Source organism: Bombus impatiens, unplaced genomic scaffold, assembly GCF_000188095.3.
Source record: "Bombus impatiens unplaced genomic scaffold, BIMP_2.2 scf_1293, whole genome shotgun sequence".
Lineage (NCBI taxonomy): Eukaryota > Metazoa > Arthropoda > Insecta > Hymenoptera > Apidae > Bombus > Bombus impatiens.
Window position 1 is genome coordinate 256,152 of NT_177712.1, and position 14,475 is coordinate 270,626.

General features: G+C 36.7%; 1 protein-coding gene across 4 annotated transcripts in view; it reads left to right on the forward strand.

Annotated features, from left to right (window-relative positions):
* LOC100746196 (acetylcholine receptor subunit alpha-like) overlaps positions 1–14,475 on the forward strand; it is a 102,388-nt gene that overhangs the window by 46,529 nt on the left and 41,384 nt on the right. The window contains exon 3 of one of the 4 annotated variants that reach the window (XM_024371414.2): positions 5,369–5,440. The exons of 2 other annotated variants lie outside the window; for them this stretch is intronic. The gene's annotated coding sequence lies outside the window, so the exon portion shown is untranslated. Of the gene's footprint in view, positions 1–5,368; positions 5,441–5,727; positions 6,315–14,475 lie in introns of those variants that run through there. One more of the 4 variants, XM_012392171.3, reaches the window with a different exon arrangement.

Here is a 14,475-nt window from a genome sequence, read left to right on the forward strand (position 1 = left end):
CGGAATATGCGGAAGACTAAATGGAAGTATTTGATAGGTCACGTTAATAGAGACATACGTACATTAATAAATGCACAGATTTGATTATACGGTGAAATCAATTGGTATGTGCATAAATTCCACGGTTAGTTCAATAACCTTAATAAATTCACTAATAACACATTTACCAATCAGGAAGTGGTTATATTAGGAGCAGAAAATTACAGTTCGGTACCGGTCGACTGTGCACACTTTAACCCACGCTTTTACTAGAGATATTAACATATCCACGATGTTAATAAGAAATATAAAACGATCGTAAAACGTGGAACTGAAAACCGTTGTGAACAGAGAACATTCATATCTACAGAATGATATTTACTCTGTAAACCTCGTACATAATAATACCTCTATTTTGTTTTCCTTCTTCTTTTTAGGAACAATTTCTCCCCTTTTTCAAGTTTTTTTCAATTTCCTTAATATAGAATCCTGAAAGTAATAGTTGCTGTATAAATGAACACATAACTAATACAATAAAGTAGAATAATATTTTGATAAATATGTAAAACAAAATTTAGAACACAGACGTGTTAAGACGATTTTCAAAAGCATTGTAAAATTTTAAGAATTCTTTTGCTCTCTTATCCTTGTAAAAAAAAATTCGGGAAATTTTTAAACGATATTTTTTCACATTTTCTCCTTATACACTTGGTGCGTGAAATATTTTGTAATATTGAGATTATTACACAACCGTGAGATATTGTTTAATAAGGGTAGCAGGTTGGTCACGAGGTAAGCGCGAGGGCTGCGAAGTTATCGTTCGAAAAGTGGAACTGTCGGCGAAAAAAAATTTAGTGCAGCTGTTGTACGGCCCCTGATAACATTACGTTTCGTGGCCCGTATTCTGTCGAGCACGCGATCTCTACCCAATCGGGGCCTCCTTATCTCGACGTCAGCACGACCTTATCGTTAACTCCGAGTATTCGACTGAAAAAAATGCACACCGGCATCGCGTACCTTTTTCCTCTTCTATTCCTCTCTATAAATCCTCTCGAAGGAGCCCTCTTTGCAGATGCTTATCGTTATTTCTGTCCCTTATCCATGGAACTTATGATATTCCGATATTTCGATATATAATAAGATTGATATTTTTTTTTACTTTTCTTTATTTTTTAACTTCGAACTTTTATGTGCTCACGGCAAGAAAATATCAGAACTGATTGCGATTGTTTATTTCAACATGTAACATGTAATTATTGTAAATATATTTGGTGTAATAGTATTTGGTATAATAATTTAGTTTGCTATATGGTAGAGAGCTAATTGTTGTTGCATTGTAGTGATATTAGCTATAGCAATTTTTTATTAAAGGACAGATTTTTAGGGAAAAATAAAATGGAAAAATTAATATTCTTATAATATTTTATAATTTTATTCTTAAGGAGTGAAAATATTCGACAGTTTGTAGAAAGAATCTTTTATGAGGACCAACGATTCTACTTCTACTTTTAAAAATGTTATACATGCTATGTTATGAATATTTTCTATAAAATGAACAATTTTCTTTTATCTAAAATTTTTCTTACGAAACTTTTATCTCGTAAAGTAAAAATACAGTCGAAATTTGCTTCTCCTTTGAGTCGTACCAATCTCCTAAAAAAAAAAAGAAACTGGGATTCATTGGATCGTTGAATAAAAATGGCAGTAGTTAAGGAGTTCATGTAAATCGGCGCTGGAAAAAATTCAGAGAAAAGGTATAGGTATTTAAAACAAAAAGGAGAGAAAGAGAGACGAATCCTGTTTCGTCTAACGAGAAAAACGGGAAAAATAACGAGTGTTTATGAAAGGAAGTTTTATGGTTCGTCACATCGATGGTGCGCCGCGATTGATCGATTGTCCATCATTGAGAGTCTGGAAAAACGAGCTTTTCGGTGTCGACGCTCAAATAATAGCCCGCGGCGTTCGATATGCAAAATTGTCCTGCAATCGACGACCCATGAAATCAAAAAAAGAAAGATAAAAAAAAAGTAAACGAGATCCGAAAACAAAGTCGGAAACCAATAGCGTACATACGCTAAACGGAAGTTACTAACTGCCATAATTATTCCATGTGTCTCGATTTGATATTCTTCATCTGCGCTTTTTTCGTCTACTTGTACATTTTATTTTTGCTCTTATTTCTACTTTGTTCTCTTTTTTTTCGTTTCCTTCTTCCCATTTTTGGAAAGAAGTTAACACTTTGGTTTATGTATACATTTTATGGCTATACTTGTTAAATCTAATTATTAGTTAACATATTTATGGTTTTTCGAGTTTCGATCGTATTTATTAGTACACTTCTTTCCAATGTCTCGTGAACATACAAGTTCACTTTATCAAAGCAGACCCGAAAAAACGATCAAAAGCTAAAATACCACAAACATGTCTAATCATCGTAAAAGCTTAAAATCTAAAAGTAACTACATATTAGCTTTTGAAATATGTCTTCATATAAATCTTCGATTTTATGGACTGAAACATAATTCAAAATTAGGGTGGAGAGTTGATTCGGCCATATATATGTAATAGTTGGTCAGAAGTGTATCTCGATATTATAAAGCAAAAGTTTAATGCAGATCGATGAGTTTGCTAGGCGTTACCGGTTTCGCCCTTTTTCCTACCTTCCCTTTTTTCCTTTTTTTTTGTGTGTGTGTGTTCTCTTTTTTAGTTTTTGCTTTTTCAACGAGCTTAGGTGAAGTAACTTCTTTTTTGTTGGAAACAAATTTAGGCGAAACAATTGAATACAAAGCTGCTGCATTCCATTTTCCGCTCCGACACGACTCGTCGTTTCTCGTTCCGGGCAGTTTTTTTTTTTGCCACTCCTCTGTACTTTCTCTCCGTCGATATCTATCGGAGAGATATTGAAAGGATGGATTTTCATTATCGCGCCCCCTTTAACCCCCTCGCCTCATCGATTCTCGATTTCAATCGTTGAAATAGATTCCCCTTCTCGCGATTTCGATATTAAGTTCAGCTTTTTTTCCGAATTTTGTACCTGGCCGGAGTCTTTTCTTTTCGTTATTCCTGAAGCAAAGCAGAACAACAAAGTGACGTATTACAGTTTGTTGAAATTTCTCACCGATTATACGAAAAAATATTAATTTGAATTTTAATCAGTTATGTCACGATGTCTACCTGTCAAATATACATATGGTATGTCGGATATATACATATACGATATATTCTTATAAATAAATGATTTCATTTTATCCGTATTTTTTAGCAAGATAATTAATTAAAAATTTCAAAGACTGTTAATTCTATGTATATTCTCCGCTTCTCAATTTTTCCAGTAACCCGAATTTTTTAGTTTCCTGTCAAGATCAACGATATTATTAGAAATCAAGTTTAGTGCCACAATTTCCTGATAAAACTATCACGCTGATGTTTTGCACGCGAAACAGATACATTTTACCAAGAAATATCTCCGTTCACCGGTAGATTTTCCCTGGTTAATATACGGGTTACGTCGAATTCCTGCCGGAGATCTCGTAATTTCCGTAACCCGGGCTATTTATTTCCTGATGACCATCAAGTATATCTCCGTTTACTTAGCGAACTACTATCTTGCTACATTTACCGTGGTATTCGATTCGTTTACTCGATACGAGAATCCTGATCAGGCCATTTGTACCTGAGCTCTGTTAAATTCACGATAACATCTTTCTGAAATTATATAATTACTTAAATAATTGCTACGTTATCGGAATCGATAATCGATAATCGGAAATTCACTCTATCTCGAATAAATATAATTTTCTAAACGATTTCTGTATCAATCAGTTTATCGAAAAATAAAAAATTGTATTAAAAAGAGAAGAAGATCGATTCGCTTTTTGTTACTGTTTAATACCTAAATTAATCTTTCATATGAAATTGTTATCTTTAATGCAGAACAATCTCTGAAGATGAAACAACGATTACTTTAATAATTCAACATTTTTATATTCAACCCCATTAAAGATATTTGAATAAACTTTAGCTATGCAATAAAAGTATACATAAGGGAAAAGTAAATGAAAAATTCTATCACGTTTCACAAAGAATTCTCAACTTAATTCTTTATGCTTTTCGTCGGCGTATTTCCATTCATCAGCAGACACCATTTTCCCTTCGTTACTCTATCTTGTCGCGTTATTTACGAACACCACAATTTGTTTACCGGCTTTCTGTATTTTCATCAACGTCTACATCGCGCGATTAATATCCGACGTACTCGTGACAACGAATTGCAAACGAGCTCCCTGTTTTCTCTCTCTTTCCATCAACCTTAAAGAACTTAAGATACTTAAAGCAAATCGTGATCTACGAGGAGCTGGTAACAGGGCTTGGCACATCGAGGGAGCGGCTGACTTGGCTCGAATCACCTCGTTTTTCGAGGCGAGCCGCTAATTAAGAAATACTCCCCTTAATGTCTACTCTAGCAACACGGAGACGTACTTCAGCCAACCACCCCCCGTGTTTCATCCTTGTCCACCACGCCTGTTTCTAATCTCATCGTTATTTCAATGGGAATTGCGGATCGCTTTGTATGGAAAGACCGATTTCCAAGGTTTACTCTTTAGTACGATACATCGGAGAATCTGGTCAACAGGTGGTGTGGTTAAAAGGTTGATGGTACAGAGTAAAATTAATGGGTACGATTCTTTTAGCAGATTTTGGTTGAAGTTATAAATATAAAATACTGGGGATACTATGTACGTTGTTGTTTCAGTGAAGTTGGAAGCGAGGTGACAAATAATGTTATCACTACTTTTTAATACATAGCGATGTTTGATTGTAATCTTTGCTTATATATTTCCTATATGTCTCAAAATCATAATCGTTAAAGGTAATATATATACAGGGTGGTTGATGACTAGTGGTACAAGCGGAAAAAGGGTGATTCTACGCGAAAACGAAGTCGAAAATATAGAATAAAAATTTTTCGTTTGAGGCTTTGTTTTCGAGAAAATCGATTTTGAATTTTCGCTCGGTACGCGTGCACTTTATCACGTCTCGTTATAACGGATGTCACTGTAGATCGTTGTCTCGATGGAAAAATTTAAAAAAAGAAATTCTTTTTTTTTTTATTTTTATTCTATATTTTCGACTTCTTTTTTCGCGTAGAATCACCACCTTTCCGCTTGTACCACTAGTCACCAACCATCCTGTGTATTTGTATGTGTAAAAAATTTTATACGGGGTGTCCCTATATCGTTCCGCATAATTTCGCCAGAAAATAAAAAGAAGATGAAAAATTCTGATGCGGATTCGAAACAACAACGTATTGGTTGTCATTCGATAGAGCATAAGAACAGATTGGCGATATTTGTTTGATAGGATGTTTTAAAACGTGTTTTTTCCTTAGGTTGCCAAATAAAGACAAGGATATCCATCCGGTGTGAATGAATACCCTGTCTTGGAGCAAATCTATATATACGTATGTCTAACATATGTTTTAATGCGTCGCAGAATTGTAGTTATTAGTTCATGTGCGCCATGGGATGAAAAAGCTTAAAAATCGCCGCTCTACGTAAATGTAAATGAAAATTGCTATATCCACCGTTTCCCCTTCCACCGTTCCAGCTACCTGCATTAGCCTATTCGGTCGGACGGGGAATCCCCACCAAATTTCGACCGAACTAGATCCACTATCGAGTCCTCGCAATGTCAAACCGAAGTCAGTTTATCCGCGCCCCTCAAACCGAAACCATCGCGTTGATCGTTCCTAACGACGAATTTAGAACTTGTCCCTGAAAGCAAACATCGCCTGGAGGCCATTTGACAAGAATTTATTTCGTCTAGCCGCTATCAGCGCGCCTCTCCTGCCGGTGCAACAGGTGATTACACGCGTTCGGCAAATATCGTCCAATTAAACGTCCCTGGCATCGCCGTTTGCCCGGCACTCGTCACTTTCTCTCGTCGATGCCTGCCGATTCTCCAAACCATTCGGCAAATTTCCTGGCTACGTCACGAACGTTGTCCACGGGGCAATTCGCGCTCGTCGATCAACCGACGAACGAACGAACCGCGTCAATTGAGAACTAATCCTACCTTTATACCGCTGGCACTGTGCTACCAACGCTCGAATTCGATGTACAATGTAACACGTGTTTGGAGGGCGAGCCGTGGGATCACGTGTCGGGAGTCGAGTGAATTATTGTCTCTGTTGTGAAATTTGTGGACAGTTGTGGCAGTTGGTGGTGTGTTGCTCCGAGTCGATAGAGATGGTGTAGAGTGATGAAAGTTTGGGCGAACATTTGTAGAACTGTTCGAAAGTGTCCTCCAGAGTGGACGAAGTTGATGGGAATTAGGTGAGTTTACACACACATATATAGTAATATTACGCGGTACTTATTTAACACAATCAAAAACTTGTCACCACGTTTTTGTATAACGCGATTGCAAAATTATCTATGTACGTGATGTATAAAATTATCCATTTACGTTATTCATCTTCCGATATAGAATCGAAACTTAGGAAACGTATTCCGGAAAATTTCTTGTTGCTAACAATGCTTGATGCATGCGCTTGTCAAATGTGCAAACATCTAACAGAATGTATAATCCCTTTACTCTTATACTTGATCTACCTATACTTAATCCATCGCACGTGCAAATTTACGTGAAACTGAATTAACATTTAGTAGGGCAATTATATAACCATATTCCCAATTTAATAACGCAATTTTAAAAACTTGTTTCTTCGTGTCTAAAGGTATAGTTCCTTCTCGAACTTCACGACTATTTTCACACCTTTACTACGAACAATTGCCAATTGTAAAAAATACTTGTGAAATATTTTTTTAGTATACTATAAACGTATCACAGTATAATTCGCCCAATGTATTTTTCTTTTTTTTTTTTTATCAAATCAATGTAACAGACATATTCTCTTTTACTATCTACTCAAATAAATTTCCTGCAACTTCCTTTGGAAATTCCCATCAAAATTTACATCTTCCTCAACATTCGCATGAAAACGTAGTGAAACACGAAATCCGAAATTTTTCCACCCGCTGTACGTCAGTCAAACTGTCTGTTCTCTTTCGTCCTTTATCCCCTGACCACCCGTTTCGATGAAAGCCGGGCACGCGGAATATTTTAACATACACAATTGACTGGGCGCTCGCTTATTGGATCGAGGCATAGATGCACGTGTGTGCATGTTCAGAATGGCCTTCGAATTCCAGGGCGGAATCATGGTTGTGGGGACAGGGCGAGGAATAGGTTAGCGGGGAGGACCTTCGAACCTATTGGGATTTTCAATTGAACGGACACGGAACGTCGTGGAATTCGTGTGCGCCTCGAAAGTCGAGGAATGAAGTAATCCTCGCTGAATGAATGACCTTTTCCGCGGCGGCGCGACTTCACGGTACTCGTTGCACGGTTCATCGCGATTATGCGAATCGTAGGCATTCCTGGATTATTCTCGAGCGCGCATGGATTCATTATTGTGTTCTTTCTTTTTCTTTTCTCGTTTTGCTGCTTCAGGGAAGATAGACGAGTCTCGATTACACTTCTTCGTGGTACTATATGTACATAGCGAGTTTTAGAATTGGTTTCTAGTTTGAAAATTGAATTCGGAGGGGTAGTTGGTTTTGATAATTAATATTTGCCTTGGGAAATTAACGTTCCTTTACTCTTATCGCGTTTTATGATCAATAGAAGCCAACGTTTAATTAACAAGGGATGTTACACTGCTAATTAGGTTATACAAATCAAAAACATAATGGGTGGACATTTCTGACGATATAAGAGAGTTCCTGTAATAAAATATCTTTACGTTGAACGTTCATAATTGGAATTTTTGCTTGTTAAGAAGATCGTTTAATTCAAGAAATATAGAGTTTTCAAATTACGACATTTTGTAACCAAATATTATCCAAAGATCGTTCAACGTGTTGGCTGTCATAGTGGGCTCATGTTACTAGATCGTTTAGAATGATTACAGTAAGATAAATTTTATGGGCTAAAAAATGATCAACAGTGTGAATGATTCAGATGACATGATCAGAAAAAATTGGCAAACACAATGTGATAGTTTGCAAAAATTAAACGTTACGACGAATATGGTATATTTCAATTTGTTGCGACTGACAGGGCAAAGTATATACATATCATAAATTCACGTGGAAGTAAACATGTTTTATAACAAATTATAAAAAGTTTTCTAAATAGTTGTCAAAACACATTTCCATATCGAACTTTCTCCGTGTGTACCGTAAAAGCATACATTTTAGCTTGTACCTCGAATCTGGAAAACTGCCCCATAAAATAAGACAAGCCAATTCTCCCGTTACATCGATTTTACTTTATTTAGCAGTATGATCCCTCCAAGACCTAAGGAACGACGACTGTTCCTTACAAATTCTTATCTGCCACGCCTTACTCTTTCTCTTTTCTTCCCCTCTGTTATTCTCTCGCGAAGATAGGGATGAAAGAGCGTCAAAAGTCGGCCCCTAGAAACCGGGAAGACAGCAAGTTTCGCTGGTATTGCAGTCGTTACACGGTTGAAAGTTTAAGCTTCCCGTCCTCTTGTCAGCTGAACGTGACGCGCTCGCACGACGACGAACTTCGTCGCCTTATCGTCCCGCTATAAATATTTGATATGAAATCCTTATCCCCGGTAAAAGATGAAAATCCATTTGCCGTGACGAAGAAATAATGCAAAATCCAGGGAAATATGGGCGTGCGCTCTTTCGCGGCGGGACGGGGGCCTTCTGTGAACTTCGGATATTGCAGGTCTCGAAACGCAGCGACTTGGCGAACGACAGGTTGCTCGTTAACCTTTCACCTTTATTTCCGCGTCTCCAGACACTGGAATCGGTAAAGGTTGCTTCTTAATACAGTTCATCCCGTTTGCGTCGAGCTTACACACCCAGACGAACTTTTTAACGACCCTATTTTATTCCGATGGCATTCGGATATAAAGGAATAGACATTACGCCAAGAAATTTCGAAGATTGAAAAAATCTGTGCAAACGTGATAATCATACAGCGGTTGTTTATGTATTTTCATATGTTTAGAAACATAGGCGAAGAGGAATTTGCTTCACCTGTTAAATATTACAAGTACTGTACCTTGAATAGTTTAGATACTTTTGCATATTATATTCGCATCCTGTGCATTTCTGCATCTATGAATATATAAACATCAATAAAGTGATAATATAGGTACAGTGGTGAGGATATAAATAGAGAAAAATTATTGCGTTAGATTCATCTTAATTTAACTCGTATTCCTTACCACGAATAAAAATTTAGAAGTCGTCCTATATTTATGGTGCTTCAAAATATGTAAGAAACTTGCTTTTAAATTCTTTACTATAGAGCATTTCCTTATTTATACGCTCGTTATCGCATGCAATAAATGCAATATAATACAAGAGGAAAATTAATATTTTTAGGACATTTGGATGCTCTTTGATTAACCCTTGATATTTTTACTGCAAAACATGTGAAATCTCGCGTCTTATTGGGAAAAACCGGCGAAATATATGTCTATCTTCGAAATATCGTGTAAATGACACGAAACGAGATATTTTGTGCACAGATAAGAAAGGGTTCGTGAACGTCTGTTAATATCGATTGAATATCGATAAAATATCGATTAAAATAAGAAATTTGTTCTTGGCCTTTAGTCTTTTGTTCAGAGATTCGTTTTATTCCTCGTCTGACTTCGTCGTATTAGATTCGGGACAAAGACCCGTTCAATGATCGCCAGAGGGTAGTTTGACTCGACTTCTAGTTCAACCGGCGTAGAGAACTTCTTTCACAGGGTAGTTTCGGAGGGAATGAGGAATTTGGATCTGGTCGATCGAGGAGTTAACACTCGTTACGTGCCACGGAATTTCGTTTGAACCTTTGGAAACTTGACCCTTCGTTTGAAATTGCTCTTTCTTTTCTTCATTTCTGCTGCCTTTAATCCTATCTCTTATATGAACGTGACAACGATGATCACGGCAGCGTCTGAAGCTTTTCGAACCTTAAGCATACAAATCAAAGTCGCTGCTCTTTTTATAGGAACGATGATTTGTCTCAGACTTAAGGAATATAAAATGTAAATAAAAAATCGTTAATAAATTATTTTAAGGAATTGAACATTTTTATTTTCTAATTTTCTCATCTCTGAACTTATCAATAATATCCTCGTAATAAAGTGTTTTTAGAATATTCATTTCTATTTACAGTCATGCCAGTGTATTATGTTGCAAAAAAGTAGCGCGTAAATAATCTTTTACCAATTTCAGTACCGAGAAATGTGGATATAATTTTGTTTTCTATTATAAAATTCAACTTTTCAGAAGCAATGAATACATTCTCAGTCTTACTTAATATATCAAACTGTTCAATTTCCACTTCTAACTCACCAGCATTTTATTTTACAATTTTAATGCTGTAATATAAATTGGTATATATAATAGTGTAATATAATATACATAATAGAAGTAATATGAATTTCTGTAATATAAGTTTTACAATATATAAATGCTTCCTCGTTATAATCGTATACAGGTACGTAAATTTAACGCACAAACTCCTTCTAACTGTACATTGTTCTCATTGTTATTATCGAAAAATATTTTATTTGTAATTTGTCATTGTTTTCTGTATTTCATTGGAATAACATTTTCAGTTTCATCTTCAAACTCCTTGCAGTTTTGAGCATAGTTTTAATAAAATTGCTTATGCCATCGTATAATGATACCACAGACATCGAAGTTGCGGATGATTACAACGATTTGCTAACAGCATTTATTCTATCGAAAATTGTTCCCCAAATACATGTTAATGAAACAAATACGAATTCATCGAGTAATCGCTTCTACTCGAACAATTGGCCTTTCAGTTTCGTTTACGGATAATTTGTTTAATGCTGTTTGAATGTTAACACAATTCTCTTTTGTGGCATTTACTGCATCAACTCTTGCAGATCACCTTGTATTTGATAAAGGATTTGCAATAAGTATCGCTATTGGTATTCACCACTTAATTAAATTTAGAATTCAGTGAATTTATTTATTTCATACGCTAATGAGAAATATCTCTGTTCGAGCCTATCTTTCTTGGCTAACGATAGACGCGATCCCGACGATGATATTAAGCAAATTCGTACTTCTGAAAATATAATTAAGAAAATACTAGGTAGAAAATTATCTTACTTTCAGCTGTTATATAGAAAGCGTTAATACTTTGAATATTTTTTCCGTGTTACGTGCATTCCGTGCTATTTTGCATTTCCAAATTTCCTACAAATGTTTAGAAACTCGTAGACAAATAATAAATAGTATTCTTTTGTTTGTAAGAAACTTAATCCGAAATTTGTATTAATGGCATTGTATAAAAAATCTCGTTCAAGAAATGTCATTAACAACGTCTACTCTCACAATCAGTAAATATCTGTGGCATAAAACACTTTGCAATAAAAGGTTCTTCCGAAAGAATCTCTCGAATCTTCTAAAACTGGCAAAAGTTCCGTGGAAGAATGTATTTCTGCAAGGGTGTAAAGAATGTAAACGAAATAAAGGAAAGAAAAGAGAAGCGTATTCTTGTACGTGTCGTCGGGTTTAGCATCGTTGAGAGTGCATCGCGATACGGTGACAAAGGCACGGCAGATTTTCTGCTCGCGAGCGAGTCACAACTTTCGAGCACCCTAACGCCTCTCTTATTGTTATAAACGAGAAAAGTGCTCGGCCGGGACGGCGAAAAACTCGTTTTTCTTCTCGTGCATGCCTCGTAGCATGTTCCACAAGCCCAACTTCCTCTCACCTCGACTCTTCGACGATGTTCCTCGGTTTTCCGTCTCTTCTACTAGTAAAAATTTCTCCCGTATGGTTATCATCTTCTTATCTTCTTTCCAAATTCTGCTAGATTCGCACTTCCTTCGTAATATTCCGATATGTATGTATTCAGGACACGAATTAGTCGTTCTACTATATCGTAAAATGAAAATTAATCCTTTGGGCAATTTTTCTAATATGATCCATCAGCAATTTCAACGTGCTTGTATAGCCAAATTTCGTTAAACCGAAAGTTTCACATTGCAAGTTAATTATCGTGGGTGTATGAAATTATTTATGATATATTTTTCGAATAAAAATTTGCACGTTGTGTGCAGAATATGAAAAGATAAATCTTGCCAATAAATATTATAATTACCGTAAATATTACCATATTCATCGATAATACCGAGTATTTCATTCCATTCGATATCCTGCGTCATTGAGAAAATATGAACATCGAATTAAATCTTAGTTCAAAGAAACCATAAATGATATTACCCTGTATGACACTGAAAAACGTAAGGCCGCGTGTTTTACAAGGTGCATTTTTCATCCTTTCATTTGAAATATCTTTTATCTTCTTTCTTTCCTTCTTTAACCCCTCAGCGACGTCCTTTGTACTTCGTATGGATCTCCGTTTCTTCATTTGCCGCCGCGTCGCCCTCGTCTCCGTACATTCTATGGATTTCAGTTTCTTCGTATGTAGCCGGCTGTCCTTTGAATCTATTTAGCTGGAAGAGAAACAGGAAGCAAGTGGTATACGCACGAAGTTGTTGAAAAGGCTGTTGTACTCACAGTCGTTTTAAATTCTTCCACAATTTATGAATAAATAACGGGATATAGAGAAAAGACGCGGTTTGGATAAAATATAAAACGTTGGCAAAACCGAAGGACAAACGCTGTCTGAGAAGGGTCGCTGCGAATGATGGATAGTTCACGAGACACAAAGAAGATGAGTTGTCCGCTCCAAGTATAAGGAAGGAAAGATTTCGCGTACTGTTGTCAAGAATCTGGTAGTTTCTATTTATCAGATTGTCCGAAAAGTTTCTTTCGTTTTATGAGAAAATAATAGACGCACGTTTTTTGTTTTATATTATTTCGTCGAATTACGTATCCATTTTGTTCTGTTTAGATAAACACCGCGCCATTTCACAGACATGGTTTCACGTTTGTATGAAGGTGCACTGTTGTAAAAAGCACGTTTGCGAAAGAAAGACACTTCTCGGACAACTTAATAGATTTATCTTTCGAATGGTATTGTATTAAACAAAATTATTGAAATCGAGTCTTTCAGATCGTGTAAATCTATGTCTGCATAGACGATATAGAAAGATGATCCTTCATCGACTAACTAATCCAAATATTTATTTATTTGTTCACGGGCTGAAGTTCTTTAATACGTAATACTTCATAGAAAAATAAAGACAACGAGCATCGGGTTACAATAGATCGTCGATAAAAGTACACATCCTTCTGTTCAATACTTAAAGTATTTAATACCTTAATGTACCGTGAATCGTGCTATATAATCTTATAAATAATTGTATCTTAAAATATACGATTATTCGTAGTATCGTAGTTATGACAAAAGTCCTAAAATATGACAAACATCGCACAAGAGAGTTACAATTTTTAAACGATGCAACAAAGAGAGCCAACAATTATATCTTCCAATGTGTTCGGGTAGCCGTAACAAAAATATTGAAACAGATCCAGAAAAAAACCGGACAAATTTAATAACCAAGAACAAATTCGATAATCAAGCGATCAACTCGATCGCTACGACTAGAAACGAATCGGGTTCGGTTGAAATTTTCGCCGAACGTCGATTCGCTCCGGTCAGAAACTCGAACCTGAAACTTTATGGACGACACGGACCTAGCCCAAACCGAGGTGATCGAAACAAGCCGGGAAATTCGATCGATGGAAAACTCGGTTTTCGAATCGCGAATCGGACGTCATGGGGAGGAGCGTAGTGGATGGGATAGCGTCGATGTACAATTAGTCGCGCGAAGTTTAACTTGCAAATATGGAGACGGGAGAAACGTCGGCATCGGGTCAGATCGATTCGTTTCCGAGCGTCCAATTAATTCCCGCTCACGGAAATTCCACGAGCATGACGCGTCGTCAAATTCAATTTCGCTGGGGCCTGACGCTGCTCGCCCGACGATCCACCCATCCACCAAGCTACCGGCATCGGCCGCCAAATAGAATCTTATTTTAATGAGTCGCGCCGCGATCGAAATACCGCATCCCGAAATAAAGAGAGCTCGCTGTACCCGGGGCCACGAATCCCCTGAATCTTTGATGAGGGTGTCTCCGGGATCATTCGTATCCTGGCTTTTTAGCAATACCCCGACGCTCGTTGCAAAATGAAACGGCCCCTTCGTATTCATGCGTCATTCGCTAAATGTTTCGCGGTCTTTGCACGGGCCGTTTCTACTGGCGGAAATAATTGGATTTTAGGGGATAATAATAATATCGAATGGGGAGGGTTTTCTAAAGCTAAGGTGAAAACGTTGGTTGGAATTATTCGTCGTAGGAATTTTGTTAATTTATAACGATGAACTTTTGGAGATTTTTTGCTAAACACTTGGAGAGAAACTTTTCCTCCTGCGTACCGTTCGTTTTGATCTCTGTGGTACAAGTTCCGTGTTTTAATTGTTGGTAATTCCAGTGTAAACTTTCT